This window comes from Cuculus canorus, chromosome 3 (genome assembly GCF_017976375.1).
Source record: "Cuculus canorus isolate bCucCan1 chromosome 3, bCucCan1.pri, whole genome shotgun sequence".
In the NCBI taxonomy this organism is placed as follows: Eukaryota; Metazoa; Chordata; class Aves; order Cuculiformes; family Cuculidae; genus Cuculus; species Cuculus canorus.
The window spans coordinates 112169421-112184443 of NC_071403.1; the positions used below are offsets into that span (position 1 = coordinate 112169421).

Here is a 15023-nt window from a genome sequence, read left to right on the forward strand (position 1 = left end):
CTAGCAAGAAAAAAGTCCACACTCTTTGACCAAAGTGTGGTTAGGATCCTATCTTTCATCCTGTTACTTTAGGACTAAAATATAAGCATTGGAAGTAGATGAATAACTTGTAATGAAAAGTAAATAAGAGAATATTGTTTGTGACTACTATGGTTTATCTGCAAAACTTTGCAAATTTATTACATTCAGGACATGACATAAATTAATACAATACGAGCTGTTACACATTACAGAATGCACGTGTATTAAATAAAATCAAAGTATAGTGTGACATCAGGTCATCAAATTGTCAGTGTACTTTATCCCCTGGGCTATTTATAAATAAGTAGCAGCATTAAAAGATTCATGATTTCAGGAGATTTATAAATAAGTATCTAATATTTTTCCCTAGATGAGTAACACATTTTTGGTGTTTCATGTTATAGCTTGAAAATCATGTCATACTCATTACTGTACATTTAGCCACGTGATTTTGGATTTTCTCTCAGTTAATTAGTGAAAAAGAATATAATACCGTAATACACTAGAACTGGTAAAAAGGAAGAAGGGGCAAGGAAAGACACAAAACTCCTCATTTTCAGGCATGATTAATGTTTGCTTTGAGCTCTGTAATATGCGCAAATATGTTCATCTAGCTTATACTGTTACCTTGGCTATGACACCAAACATTTTTTTTGTGGACAAAATCTATGTGGAAACATGTTAATTTTCTAAACTAATTTTTTAAGGCAGTACCTTAAATTGTTTGTGGCTTAGAGTGCATTCAGACTTTACACAAAGTTCTTTCCAGTCTCATACTGTAGGGAATATTGTCCCTAGGTCACTTCAGGACGCTCAGTTTCTCTTGTTTCCCAAGGGAAGATAATCTGCCCTTGATCACAAAAGATCTCTGCACCTCTTACACACCTGCAAAGTTCTGGCATGTCTCTGGTCATTGTTTTCTGACCACCTGAGGGCACTGAGGGAATGAGGGTGGATTTATACCATACTATCTTTCTGTATGGTACCGCCTATGGAAGTGAGTAGCACGGCATAAAGGGGCACAGCTCTGTTAGAAGGGCACAAAAAGTCACAGGCTGATACTGTCTCATTAAAATGAATTAAAAGCATCACCAAGAGATGTTTAGCTGCAAATATAAGACCGGAAATTACACGAGCTTGGGTGGAGGAAGAGAAGAGAGAAACGTCTCTCTCTAACTGCCTATAAGGCTATTAAATGAAAATGCTTAGATTTCTGAAAAGTTCAGCATTTTGGGAACTGTGGTTGCTGTTACAGAAGCAAATGCAGGGCAGCGCTGAAGTACATACTCAGTAGTTTTACAATTTGGTTTGTTGGAGTTTTCTCTATGCCTATCAGAACTCCATGGTATTGCTTGCAGCCTCTGGATTTGCTTTGAAAATAGAGTACATCTCATCTAAGAATCAAAATATGACTGTCTTTGCTCAAGTGGGGATCTACAATGATCACGATGAGTCAAGCTACAGTTTTACAAGGCCGTTTTCCCACCGAGGTTGATTCGCTTTAATGGCTATTGATTCAACAAACTGTAACTTGGAAGAAAGGAGGAGTTGTGAATGGAGCTGGGCATTAGATTGCCCTAATGTAACTTCTAATGGACCTACTGGTGGTGTCCACTCCTTCCAGAAGGCCCAGAAAATATCTCTGTCCCTAATTTCAGCCATTATCACAGGCGGTTGCATTGCTAATGCTGTGTATTGATAAAAGGATAAATGCTGGTTTTGCTCTCAGTGTCGGGAGGGCTGGGTATCACATTAAAGGCATAGATTGCTAAAGTTCTGTCCTTGAAATAGTCATGGCTTTCAATTTCTTTCTCAGCATGTGTTTAAATATTCCCAAGAGCCCTGAACTGCCTCCAGTTGCTTCCTCTTTAAATAAAAGATGATTCCTCTTTTTATTCTGTGGAATCCATTCAAAGGAAAAGGTCATGCCCAAAGGGAGAGAGCAATTTCCTTATTCTTCATTTCAGGACTCTAGGGGTTTGTAATTTAGGTTTCCCAGAACAGTCTCCATTTTTTTTAATTGATATTCTTTCTTAATGGTTTTTTTTTTGAGGGAGGGGCCATGTTTGCCTAATCCTAAAGCAAAACCTTTACAGCATTCAGAGCTATTATACCCCTGGCAGCTCAGCAATGTCACATGCCCAAGATATCCTCATATTAGGTAGAATAATTTAAAGAACTATTTTCTTTTAACTTTGTTTCAGCTGATGCCTGACACCAGTGATTCTAAATGCACCTTTCTTTCTCACTTAAGGAGGGGAGACCATGAAGTATTTCACAGGAGAGCATTAACGTTTAAGAATAAGCATTTCCTCAGAGGTGACTACAAAGTTTAGTTTTTTCAGATGATTTCACAACATTTTTGTCTGAAAATTGAGGTGACCTGGCCATGATTTTGAGGAAATTATTCCAGCAGTCTGGAATATCAAAACAATATTTTAAAATATATTTAATTTCTTGATGGTGTAATAAAGCATATCGCTTTTAAAAATTGGTTTTGTCCCTTTTCTGTTGTATGTTTTGTCTCACATCGATGAAGCTAGACTAATGAATGATAGAAAAAGGAAAACAATCTGCAAGGGTAAGCCCTCACGGGTACAGTAAACAGCAACATAAATAGATCTAAGTCCATTGATTTCTGTAGAAGTTCAGGCTTGGGAATCATAACATCTCAAAATTATTAAATTTAATTACTAAAAATATTTTTTTTGAAGAATAGATGATAGATCTTTCACATGATGTGGATGACTGCTAGAATAAATTATGATATATAAATGCATTTTATTTTAAATGTTATTCTAACATTCAGTAGCATTCAACTGTGTTAAAAAAAGAAATCAGGAGCAATAAGGAAACCAGTATCTTTGGCCAGATTCTGATTTTTCTTCATTTACATACATTTTCCCTGCTTGTTATTAAGGAGAGGATACTTTCTAAATTACTCAGAACTGCCAAACAGAACGTCTTTTATATTTTTTATTTAGGGTACTTTTACTTTCTTAAGTAAAAGTTTTAGGGTACTTTTAAAAGTTTTAGGGTACTTTTACTTTCTTAAGTACTCTTTCCCTCACCCCTACCTTCTTATGCAGACTTTGTTCAGTCAGACCTTTGGAAATACCCTGCTCAGTAGGATGACGAACATTCTTGGTGCTCCCTGTCACCTACTTTAAGGGTTATCAGGCACGGGATCAGGCTGCCCAGGGATGTGGTTGAGTCACCATCCCTGAAGGTATTTAAAAGCTGGGTAGACAAGGTGCTCAGCGATATGATTTAGTAGTGGATAGGTACGGTTGGACTCAATGATCTCAAAAGTCTTTTCCAACCAAAGAATTCTGTAGTTCTACTTGAATGCCTCTATGTGGCTTTGGGTGCTGCCACCAACCTTCACTTCCCTCATGTCTCCCTGATCATCTTCCTCCATCCAAGCATGCTTCAGCCTGTGCAACAACCTTTCCCCCTGCACCTACCCTTCTCAAAGGCTTTCTCAAGAAGACCTAAGGTTTGCCAAGGTTTGACTTTGTTAGACATGGAGAATTGTGAGTGCAGCAGCTGCTCTCCTGTGACAGTGGGAGGGACTGTAAAACAAACTAATGGAACTGTTTCAGAAAACAGTCATTAAAAGCCAGGGCTTGAGGACTACAGAAGTGAACAAGCTTAATGAATATTTACAAATCAAAAATTGCTTTAGAACTGTCTAGATTATCTCATGTATAATTCAATAATCAAAGATGAGAACCAAAGACCTGCAATTTACTTTCCTTAATGTAACATTAAGGGTATACATTTTTATAAGTAGCCCGTCACCTATTCCTATCCCATACAAGTCCAGACAGATTATCTCCTACGTGTACATTTATTATTCATAAGTATCTACTGAAAACTATGGATTAACCATTTTAAGAGCACGGTTCATTTGTGAACTTTCTGCTTAGCTTTCCACATTACTTTTTTGTGATGGATAACACTGTGAGTGGCTGACTGAATCATTTTAACAGTAGAGCTAATAATGGACTATGAGACTATGATATAAACTTTCTATATAAATAGTCATGCAAGTTAAAAAAGTAATCGTGGATGCTAAAAACCCTACAGCCCTTTGTTATATAAAATATATTACATACTTGATAAGAGTCTTCACGGGTAGTGAATAATGTGAGCACACAATCATAGCAAACCAAACTACAATCTCTGTTCCCAGAGACACTGTGGATCTGGCTTCCTTGGCTGTGTGGCTGATGCTGACTGAGGCCATGTATAAAAATTGTTCTATTAAGCTGAATGAAATTTCACAGGGGTGACATACATGGCTATATAATATTCTTAATCTGACTATGATTATTGCTACTTGGCTTGAGCAGATGAGCTATTCCATCCAAGGTACTGGATAGGATCTCTCCAGCCAATGGAAAAGCCAAATGTTCAACTACTCTTCCTAAATATTCATTTAAGACATATACAATTGTGTGCAATTACAAACCCATTTGTACACCTAGAATAGAACGCAAATGAATATGAAAAAAAATCAGCATAGGTACATTTAGAGTCTAGTTTACAAACCTAAATAAAATATTACCATGTGCAGGGAGCTCTTTCCACCACTGACTCAACAAATGTATTCAGAAATGAAAATACAAAAGTCTGACCTGTAAACTTCTGTACTCTTTCGATACTCAGGTACCACCAAGGAGCAATGTGATAGTAAATTGTCAGCCTGAGGAATAAACCAAATCAAATCACACAGGACTCCTGGAAAACTCTATCAAGGATGCACTGCCCTTTGTCTGGTTCTACCTTCTTTAATGAACAAATCGTTCAAAGATACAAACCAAGCTGTTGTAAAACTTCAGACTAAAGAATGTGCAGCAGGTGGCAACATATGTGTCCAGTTAATTCCAGCCAAAACAGTCTAATTTGCAGAAAAGTGTGCAGAATTTCACTGTGACTCAGCTGAGGGGGCGATCCAAAGAGAAAAGAGACTCTAGCTCAAGTACTAGGCCTGCTGAAGAGACTAGTTATTAATTTCATGGTATTTCTAGTCTATCCCGACCTATTGAGTATACAATAATTCAGTTTATACTCAAAATTTTATCTGTCTGCTTGGGGTCAGAGTTTCCTTTAGGATTCGGTCTTCTTCTGTTGCTCCCTTTCCAGAAATTTTAAATTAAGCATATTTATATAGGTTGAAGTTTAGGAAAATATAAGTGAATTAGGGCAAAACCAAATAATGGAATCTCTGACCTTTCAGCCATTCTAATAAACAGTATTGAAAATTTCACTATTTTTTAATATGTGCAGTCTCCCTCTAGTGTTGATTTAGTCACTGCTTGAACCACTCAACACTGTTCTAACTGCAATGTAATTATGACTTCTCCAAATTAGTAATTTTGATGACAAGATATCAAAAGCAATTGTTCTGACCAGCAACTAATGGACTTTCTATGTTTAATAAAGAAAATAAGAATGAAGGGAGCAGAAGCTTTGTGAAGACAACAGTCAAAATAACAAGCAATCCGTTAGAACAGTGACTGAAAGTTATTACTACCTGCTGGATATGTGACTCGATTTTAGTAGCTTCCTTGAATTATGTCTTTAGAACTAGAAGCACTATCATATTTATGAAAATAATTTTTTTGATCTACACCAAAATTATTATGTTGATGCCCATAAATCTCATAAAGGATAAATCTCAAAAGGATAGGTCTGGTTCCAGGAACTACATAATTCAACCATGTGATTAATGTTCATTAGACAGAATATATCTGGATGCTAAGCTTATGCTTAATGCTAAAAAAAAAGATATTTTCCTACATTAAATTATCAACAACTTGTGGAACGATTCAGGAAATTGTGTTTTCTTCAGCTAAATGAGTCCTAATGAGGGAGAGAGAGAGGACAAATGAGTGGCTACTGTTGAAATTAGTTTGAATCTGAGGTTTTCTTTCTTTTTGGGAGGAGCTATTTTTGGAAATCCTTTATGAGCAAATAGAACACTAATGGTCAATTTTTACCAAAAAGAAACCAAAGTGCACCTTCCATCTGAAACCAAGGTAAATCAACCAAAACTAGAAAGCCAAACAAGAAAGCAATCCAGAATTCCATAAATTATGGATATTTCTTGGGAAGGTCACAACTATATTTTCTGCAGAATTCTTATTTTGATTTCTTACAATCTTCTTACAATTTCAAATAGGCTTAGGTATTGAAAGACCTTTTCATTTGGAGAACTTGATATCCCAGGTGCAGTGGCTGGGGTTGTAGTAATAATGAATAGCTCTTATATAAGATCTTTCAATCATTATCTGCTGAAGAGCTTCACGAAAGTTGTCAGAATAATTAATTTTTTTTAATCTGGAGTGCTAAAAAACAAAGTCAATACATTTACTGACAGATGTCCTATCTGATTTGTAATAAAATCAAGGAATTTTAAGGGACTAAATTTCTGCATGTCTTTTTTTTTGTTAAAAACATGTTCAAGTACATTAAATCTATTAATAAAAAATGCAAGCATCTTGAAACCATTCTGTTTTGCTAATTCTGAACTTATATTTTAAATGATATTAAAATAGTAGGATGACTAAGTCTCCTCTCAAAATGTCAGGTAGAAGAATACCTTTGTTTGATTTTGAATATGTCAATAAAATACTGTTAACAAAAAATGTATCTTTTGAACATCTGAAAAATATTTTTCCTTTCTGATTTTCAGAAATCTGAAATTTTACCATTAGACTGAAAACAGAAGTCTACAGCAAAGGTGTACCTGCATGTGAACCCAAAGCCTCATGTAAGGTAGGAATATGACCACGTGTACCAGCATTTCTACTTTATAAAGTGAGCTTAGCCTGTGGTTTAGGTTTCTTTGACCAGAGGAAAGGAAAAGCTAATTAATATTTGTTTAGGTGTTAATACCTTTATATCTTTATAAGAAAGGTAACCTTTAAGATGCATGGGCTCCCATTTAAGCTAATACGATCTCTTTTTAAATGTTTCTAATGAAAGAAGATGAGATGCAGAGCTTTAAGCCATTTCATTCACTCCAGTGAGCACACATTAGCCTGACAGACTGTGTTTTTAAGATTGGATATTTAAACAATTACAACAACAAAAAATATTAGCCAGTTTGATGGTTTCTGAAACACGTAGAATCATAGAACGGTTTGGATTGGAAGGGACGCTAAAAATCATCCAGTTCCAACCCGCCTGCCGTGGGCAGGGTAACTTTCCACTAAAGCAGGTTGCTCAAAGCCTTTTCCAATCTGGACTTGAACATTTCCAGGGATGGGGCACCCATAACTTTTCTGGGCAACCTGTTCCAGGGCCTCACTACCTTCATAGTGTAAAATTTCTTCATTATATCTACTCTAAATCTACCCTCTTTTAGTTTAAAGCCATCACCCACTTTCCTATAGGTATCTGCCCTATAAAAAGTCCCTCTCCAGATTTCTTATAAGTTCCCTTTAGGTACTGAAAGGCTGCTAGAAAGTCTCCCCAGAGCCTTCTCTTCTCCAGGCTGAAAAATCCCAACTTTCTCAGCCTTTCTTCAGAGGAAAGGTATTTCAAACCTCTGATCATCTCCGTGGCCCTCCTTTGGATTTGATTGAACAGATCCATGTCATTCTTATCCTGGGGGACTTAGAGTTGAACGGGCTGTTCCAGGTGGGATCTCTTGAGAGCAGAGTGGAGGAGGAGAATCATCTTCCTTGACTTGCCGGTCATGCTTTTTTGGATGCAGCCCAGCATACGGTTTGGCTGTCTGACTGCAAACATACCTTTCCAAGTCATGTTGAGCTTCTCATCAACCAACATCCCAAGTCCCTCTCTTCAAGGCTGCTCTCAATCCATTCTCCTCCCAGCCTGTATTTGTGCTTGGGATTGCCCTGAATCAGGTGCAAGACCTTGCCCCGGTCCTTCAACTTCATGAGGTTTGCACAGGCCAACCTCTCAAGCATGTCAACATCCCTCTAGATGACACCCCTTCCCTCCCTCCTGTCAACTGCACCACACAGCTTGGTGTTGGCGAACTTGCTGAGGGTGCCCTCAATTCCACTGTCCGTGTCTGTGCCAAAGATGTTAAACAGTGCCAGTCTCAATACTGACCCTTAAGGAACGTCACTCATCACTAATCTCCATCAAACCATGGACTGCAAATTTTTGAGTGTGAAGATTCAGCCAATTCCTTGTCAACTGAGTGGTCCATCTTTTAAATCCATGTTCCTCCAGTTTAGAGACAAGGATGTCATGTAGGACAGTGGGGAACAGTTTATAGAAGTCCAGGTAGATGATGTTAGCTGCTCCTCTCTTATCCACCAATGGTGCAATCTTGTTGTACAAGGCCACTAAATTTGTCAGACACAACTTGGCCTCAATGAAGACGTAGACTGTCACTAGTCACCTCTTCTTCATGTACCTTAGCGTAGTTTCCAGGATTATTTTCTTCATGAACTTGTCAGGCGCAGAGGTGAGATTGACTGGCCTGTAGTTCCTGGGGCTTCTTTTTTTCCCTTTTTAAAAGTGGGGGCTATATTTCCCCTTTTCAAGTCAATGTGAACTCCAGCATACTGTCATGATCTAAACGTGATGGATACTGACTTGAGAACTTCATCTGCCACTTCCCTAAGGGCCCCCAGACATATCTCATCTGGTTCCATGGACATATGCACCATAACATTAACATCATTAACAGCTCAATAAATTAAAATCCAGTGTTAAAAGAGAAAAAAAGTTATTATGTAAATAATTTGAAACTATTTATTAAGAATATGAGACAGTCAAGGAAATGGAAAAAGCTTTAAGCAGTGTATCCTATGTTTTATTAGTTTCTTCTGCTTTTTCACACTCAACCAATCCCCTTTTTAATTTTGAGGCAATTAAGGTGTTGCCTGAACTCAGTTTTCGAGTCTGGCGCTCATGGTGGTGGCAAGATCTTCTGTGTAATTATTAGCAACAAAAAGTAAGCAAGCAAACACCAGATAGTGCACTTCCTGCTGCCATCCTGTATATTAAGAAAGTGGCAACTACTGCAGTTGGAGATGGTTAAGGCAGCAATACTATCCTTTTTATGTATTGAAGATAGTACAAATGGGCTGGTATGGACAAACTAATAACGTCTAAAAAGGGACAAATAAAATATGTCCTCCTTGATTATCCTTTCTTCCTATCCTAATCATGTTTTTCACTTTCCTGATCACACTGACAAGGGAGAACTCAACCCAAAGTTAACATATCATTTTTAAGATAATGATTTTGAGTATCAAAAGTTTTGTCTGCATGTTTGGAATAGCAGACATATTAGATCACTCATGTCATGATGCCCTTCTTTAGTGGAAAGCAGCTTTCACTTTATCTTCTCAGCCAAAATCATATATAATGTTTTGGGTAGCAGAATCTAGTTTTGATTATCAAATTATAGAGTTAGAGAGGCATTCTTATTGAATTTCCAGGTTAACTATTTTGTTGTGACTGCCTGCTTTAGTTATGACTGCAGTAAGTAACTGAATGTCCCTCTCCTGACATAATATAATTCATAAATAGATATTAAGAAATTTTATATTTTTTCTTTTTCAGAATTGCACTCTTAACCTAGCAAGTTATACTCTGGAAAGACTATGATGTGAACACAGCAGAACCTGAAGATAAGCTGGGAATGCGTTTTTCATTTTTGCCCAAGACATACTTCCTGAGAAAATCCTGCCTCCAGTCCTTTTACATAATGAGTCATGAAAAAATAAAGCATCATATTGTAACTCAATGGTCAATCTTTGCAGGCTCCCTGACAAGTTATATTATCAGGCATCTGAAAATCTCACTGGGGGATGCTGAAAAAGCATAAACTGGAAAGTGGTGAAGAAGTATGGAGACATAACACTAAGAAACACTTCAGAATAATAGTGTATAAATTCTGTATGACTCAACAGCTGTACAGGTAGAGAAAGCTCAGCATGACATCGGCTGATTTAAGAAACTTGAAAGCAGAATTGATCATTGATGTGGCTATTTCTGGAAATGAAAGAGATTTTGAAAGGGAGGAAAATGTGAAAACCATACAGATTAAGTGACTGTACCATAAAATAAGATTCCTCTTGGTAATTTAGCAATAAAAATAAAGTGTGGCCAGCTCTAGGATCTAACAAGAATGTGTTGGATGCAGAAATTGTCTGGATTTACATACGGTGCTTGCCAAGTCTACCATACTTGGAAATCCCTCCTGCATTCCTGTTTCTCTAAAGGGAATTCATGGTTCATTTGTTTGTTTCCAAAAAATGAATATGAAAAAAAAATCGTCTTTATAGAAGGATGCACACTACAGTCTTTCTCCATGGTAGCAATGCAAACAAATTCTGGTACCTTTCCTCACAAAGTCAAAGAGTAGAGACTGTCATCAACAAACATAGTAGTGAATATCACCTGCGTTTAAATTGTTGACAACCAGACCTTCATCAGCTCAGGTAGTGACTGCATTGAACTAAAACCAAATAAATTAAAAATAAAAGACTAATAAATAGTAGAATAAGGCAAAACAACTAATAGGAAAGAATAAGAAAACTGAAAACTTGCCTGGAGGCATGACAATTTGTACACGAGCTACTGAGGAGCATGACATGCAGGGTACAATGATGAGTGGAGCCTCCCACAAAGAGCCACAGAAATACTTTGAAATACGGGACTTGGGCAAATGCATATTTCAGCTGAAAGACTGACAAGAAAGAGACTTGCCCACACCTGGCCTTATGATTATATGTGAAGCGGACTTGGCAGGTGTATTAAGAGAAAGAACCTGAACTGAGTTTCCAGGGTCTTTGATGTAGATATAACAGACACCCATTTGAAAAGATCTCCCTTAAGGACCTGAATAAGCACAGAAGTACCTACTCCTAATAACTAGTACAGACCCTAAAAAATACCACCTGGGTCTGATTCTGATCTTTAAGTCTTTAAATTTTACACCTAGAAGTTCCTGCTGCCTTTGCAGATGTTACGGGCCTCAGCAAACAAGTTTCTTTTCAACACTATTCTTTCAAATTAAGCTGCTTGTCCTGCTTGGCCGTAACACCGTGTATAATGAAAGGCTTGATGGAGAGCACCACATCAGGAGGTATGTTAGGAAACAGGTTTTAAATTCATGGAAAGCTGAGTACCTAACCTGCCAGCTTTCCCCTTTTGTTTGTGCTTACAAGTTAAGTAGGTTGATCAGAGGTATCTAGGGTGATAAATCTCTCCAGTAAAAAGTACCCAAAGAAACCAAAGCAAAAAAAAAAAACCCAAACTGTCAGTTATCTGGTTTATACCTTCTTCCTCCCTAGCTATTCAGGAGGTTGCTGTGTTTTTCTTGAACTCTTTCCCCTGCATATTGAACACAGGCTGCTACTGGAGCCATCACCTTCGGAGTGTGAAATGGAATGGCATTAAGTTCTGGCTGCTGTGACTCATATTTGTTTGTCCTCATACAGCTCAGATTTCCTGCTGGCTTCCTGCGTTGCAAGAACATACGCATGGCGCATACATGTTTTCTCAGACAAAGAACTGAACATTGTGTGACAGCAGGCCCACCCCTCTGGAGATCAGTGAGTGCAAATCTGTTCTGATGATGAAATCCATGGATGATTTCATGGGAGAGGACAACGAAAGGAAACATTTCAGCAATCCTGCAGTAAAGTACTGTAACTTTCTTTCTAGAAGAGAGGCTATGAATGAAGAATGAATACGTGTGCAAGTAGTTTCTGACACTGCAGATTCAGGGCAGAACTACAGCTGTTGAACTTTTTTGTAATGTTTCACCATAGCCATACATTTTGACTTTCAATTTCTTGTTAATGAGGAGTTATGGAAAAATTGCTACATGAGAATACTGTACAAAACCTTTTTTTGAAGATTTCCTTTGTGAGAGAAATGTGTCTTGGCCTCTTGCTCTGATGGTGTCGACACTTAAAGTCTGTTTACTTCATCAAATTATTCTCTCAGTAGAACTGTACAACTTCCCACACCATGAAGGCTCTGTGCTCTCTTTCCCATGCTGCCCACTCATCACCCTGATCTTTGTGAATCGGTGTCCTACAGCATATACAGCATTTTCTTGACATGTGTTTGAGAAACCTACTACATCACTTACACGTGGATTAGAAAAAACGCAAATTTGGATCAGCTAAAATAAAGAACATAATCCAAAACTGCACCTAATTAATAGAAGAGGAAATAATTCTTTCAATGATGCTGAATTTATAGAAATCAAGGAATTGTACACTTGCAGAAGGCTGAAATGGACTTTTTTCTGCCTGCAGCAGTGTCTCTCCAGTCCCAACTCTTGCTAACCCTAATCTTACTGGAAATGGAAATCACTGTCTCCAACATGACAACTGCTCAGCTAAAGCTGCTTTTTGACTGCTGTATTAGTCAGATGTCTTTTCTTCCTACCATGCTGGGCACTGAGAGATCCAAATCCCTGTTTTCTTTAAAGGTTAGATGCTTTCTTGCCCCTGTGCGAGGAAATAACACCCACAACAGGAGGAATTAAATGACAGTGTAGCTATTTCTTAAAAATCAGTGATACTGTGTTGTTTAAATTAAAAAGGTCATTGTTTGGCATACTGTTAAATACTGATCCTATCTCAACGTTGGGTATTGTTATATTTTTAAAGACTTAAAACCAGGAATATTTGTCGGCATCATTTTCCTGATACAAACTATCATGCATAACACCATCAGGCAGTTTTTTTCTGAATCATTTTAGAACTAAAACTCCAAAACAGCGTTTCTAATTTGCAAAGTTTTAGGAATTTATTTATACTTTGATTTTTTTACCACTCTTTCAAATGTAGCTGAAATTGGCTAGTGGGTTTAGAATTTTTTTTTTGGAAAAAAAGAGGACTGTGAGCAGACAGCAAACAGCTCAATAGGCAGGCACCATGACCACAGAAGCACTATTTTCTTAAGAAACAAAACTATACTGGAGGGCCGGGAAGCTAGTTGTCTGGGATGTCTCATCTGTAACATTGGTGTAAAAGTAATGCTGGCTTATTGTTTTTAAACATCTAGTACTAACAAATCTTTGCCGAATAACCTCCCTGACCAGTAATGGAAATAAAGTGTTCAAAAATCTTCTGTCACAAACTAGCATGTTCTAAAAACTAAATTTCTGGATTGTTATTAACAACATTACTCATTCCATTTCACCAGCAGGCCTGTAATACCATCACCATAATATAGCGGGTTGTAGGCCAAATTTTTCTTTCTTGACTACGGAGCAATGACTTTTTGGCTTCTAACAATGTCTTCAAGTTCTCTCACTTTTTGTTTGCATTTCCCTCCTACTCAATATTACTCATGCTTAGCCGTAGCTTTGGGGAATTACTTGTTTATATGAACCATGTATGCAGCTGATTAGGACTGTTCTTTCTTTGATTACGTATTGAATATCACCAGATCATGATCACCACTCTGTTAGGCAATGGTCTACTTTTAGGACCAGGAAGCAATTAATCTTTGTTCATCTTAGCAGCAGATAAAATAAACCATTGTTGAGTATCAGACATATTATATAAGAAATAGCATTCTATAACTTCTAGAAATTGTGATACCCGTGCCCCTTAGCCTATACTTCCCAAACAAAGCATAATAATAAATTCTACACATGATAAGAAGGTACAGTGGGCAGTTTTCTGGTATAGTTCTTTGATTTACTACAGACCTCTAATGATCACCGTCTCCTGAGCTAAGTTACAGTTCCCAATACCCACAAATGTTTTGCCTTACTTCCATGCTTTATCCCACTGTCCTTACATCTTACAGCTAAATATTTTAAAGTTCCAGTCATTTGAAACATACTAACTATAATCTACTTTGCCGCCTATGACAAACTTCTGCTTTCCAAGATTTTTCAGTTGTTTTTAACCTAAATACGTGAATAAAAAAGTAATTTCTTCACCTTATTTCTCCCACAGTTCAATAAATTTGAAAAAAAATATATTGCAATATATTGATTTTACCACCTCTATTGATAAAACTATTCTTATTGTCATTACTATTAACAAAGTCTTCCAAACTACTTCTCTTTGCCATTGATCAGGAAGACTAGTCTGTACTAGCTATTTATAAGCCTCTGCTTATATAAATTCCTGTGGAAAATTCCCCAAACCCCAAATCTTCCCTGTTACATAGTTTGTATACTCAACAGTCCACTGCTCGCTCACTTGTGAAGTGAACACATCTCCAGGGAAGTCAGCTGAATCCTGTTTAACATCCTAAAGACTATAATTTACATAACTCCATGTGCTATCTCTTTATGGAAAAATGACTCAATCGCTGTAGGAGCTTCACAATCTTATTGTTAAAGATTTATTTTTACTCCAGTGAAATGTTGCAGCATCTTACTACCCATGTGACTTCTGCTGATTTCTGTCCTAAAAGCCTGAGGTAATAGGGTTTTCAACAGTTACCAGTGTCCACTGTGCTCCCCGTTAACACTATAACAGATCAGCTGCACTGCACAATAAAAAAGGCATCTCCTCTCATTACTTTTCTAGAAAATGACTTCTCAGTTACCATCTAATTTTCAGCTGTGTTCCTGAGTTTACAGCATTCCCAGTGCACAATGACAAACAACAGTGTACAAACAACAGTGTATGTTTCTCTCAAAGAGGCTGAGAAACCTCTCTTGGTTGATGCTTGCTGCATCCCATCAGGATTATTATCACGTACAGACTTTGTAGCTTTCTGTTCCTTCAGGGACTTATTGTTTGGTATCTGAGTCTCTGAGTTGGTGGTAGTGCTGCAGCACTTAAAGAAAAGTTAAAGGCTTCCTGATTTTCATTCTCTTTAGGTCACCACAGCACACATTCAGTTTTTTAGCACATTCCAGTCCGGTGTTTGTCCCCCAAAATCTCTGTTTACATGGGTATAAAAAGGTTTTAAACATCTGTTTCTAGATGATACTTTTTCTTTCCTGTGATATGTTGGCCAAGTTACAGCCAATGCACTGAAGAGAAGAATACAAGAATGATAGGTGAGATGGT

General features: G+C 37.4%; 1 long non-coding RNA gene across 1 annotated transcript in view; it reads left to right on the top strand.

Moving 5' to 3' along the window:
* The window catches only part of LOC128851768 (uncharacterized), a 53405-nt gene extending 43571 nt beyond the window's left edge, over window positions 1-9834 (top strand). The window contains exons 2-3 of the long non-coding RNA XR_008449205.1: window positions 6725-6807; window positions 9583-9834. This is a non-coding gene — a long non-coding RNA (uncharacterized LOC128851768). The remainder of the gene's footprint in view (window positions 1-6724; window positions 6808-9582) is intronic.
* Window positions 9835-15023: the final 5189 nt, after the last annotated feature.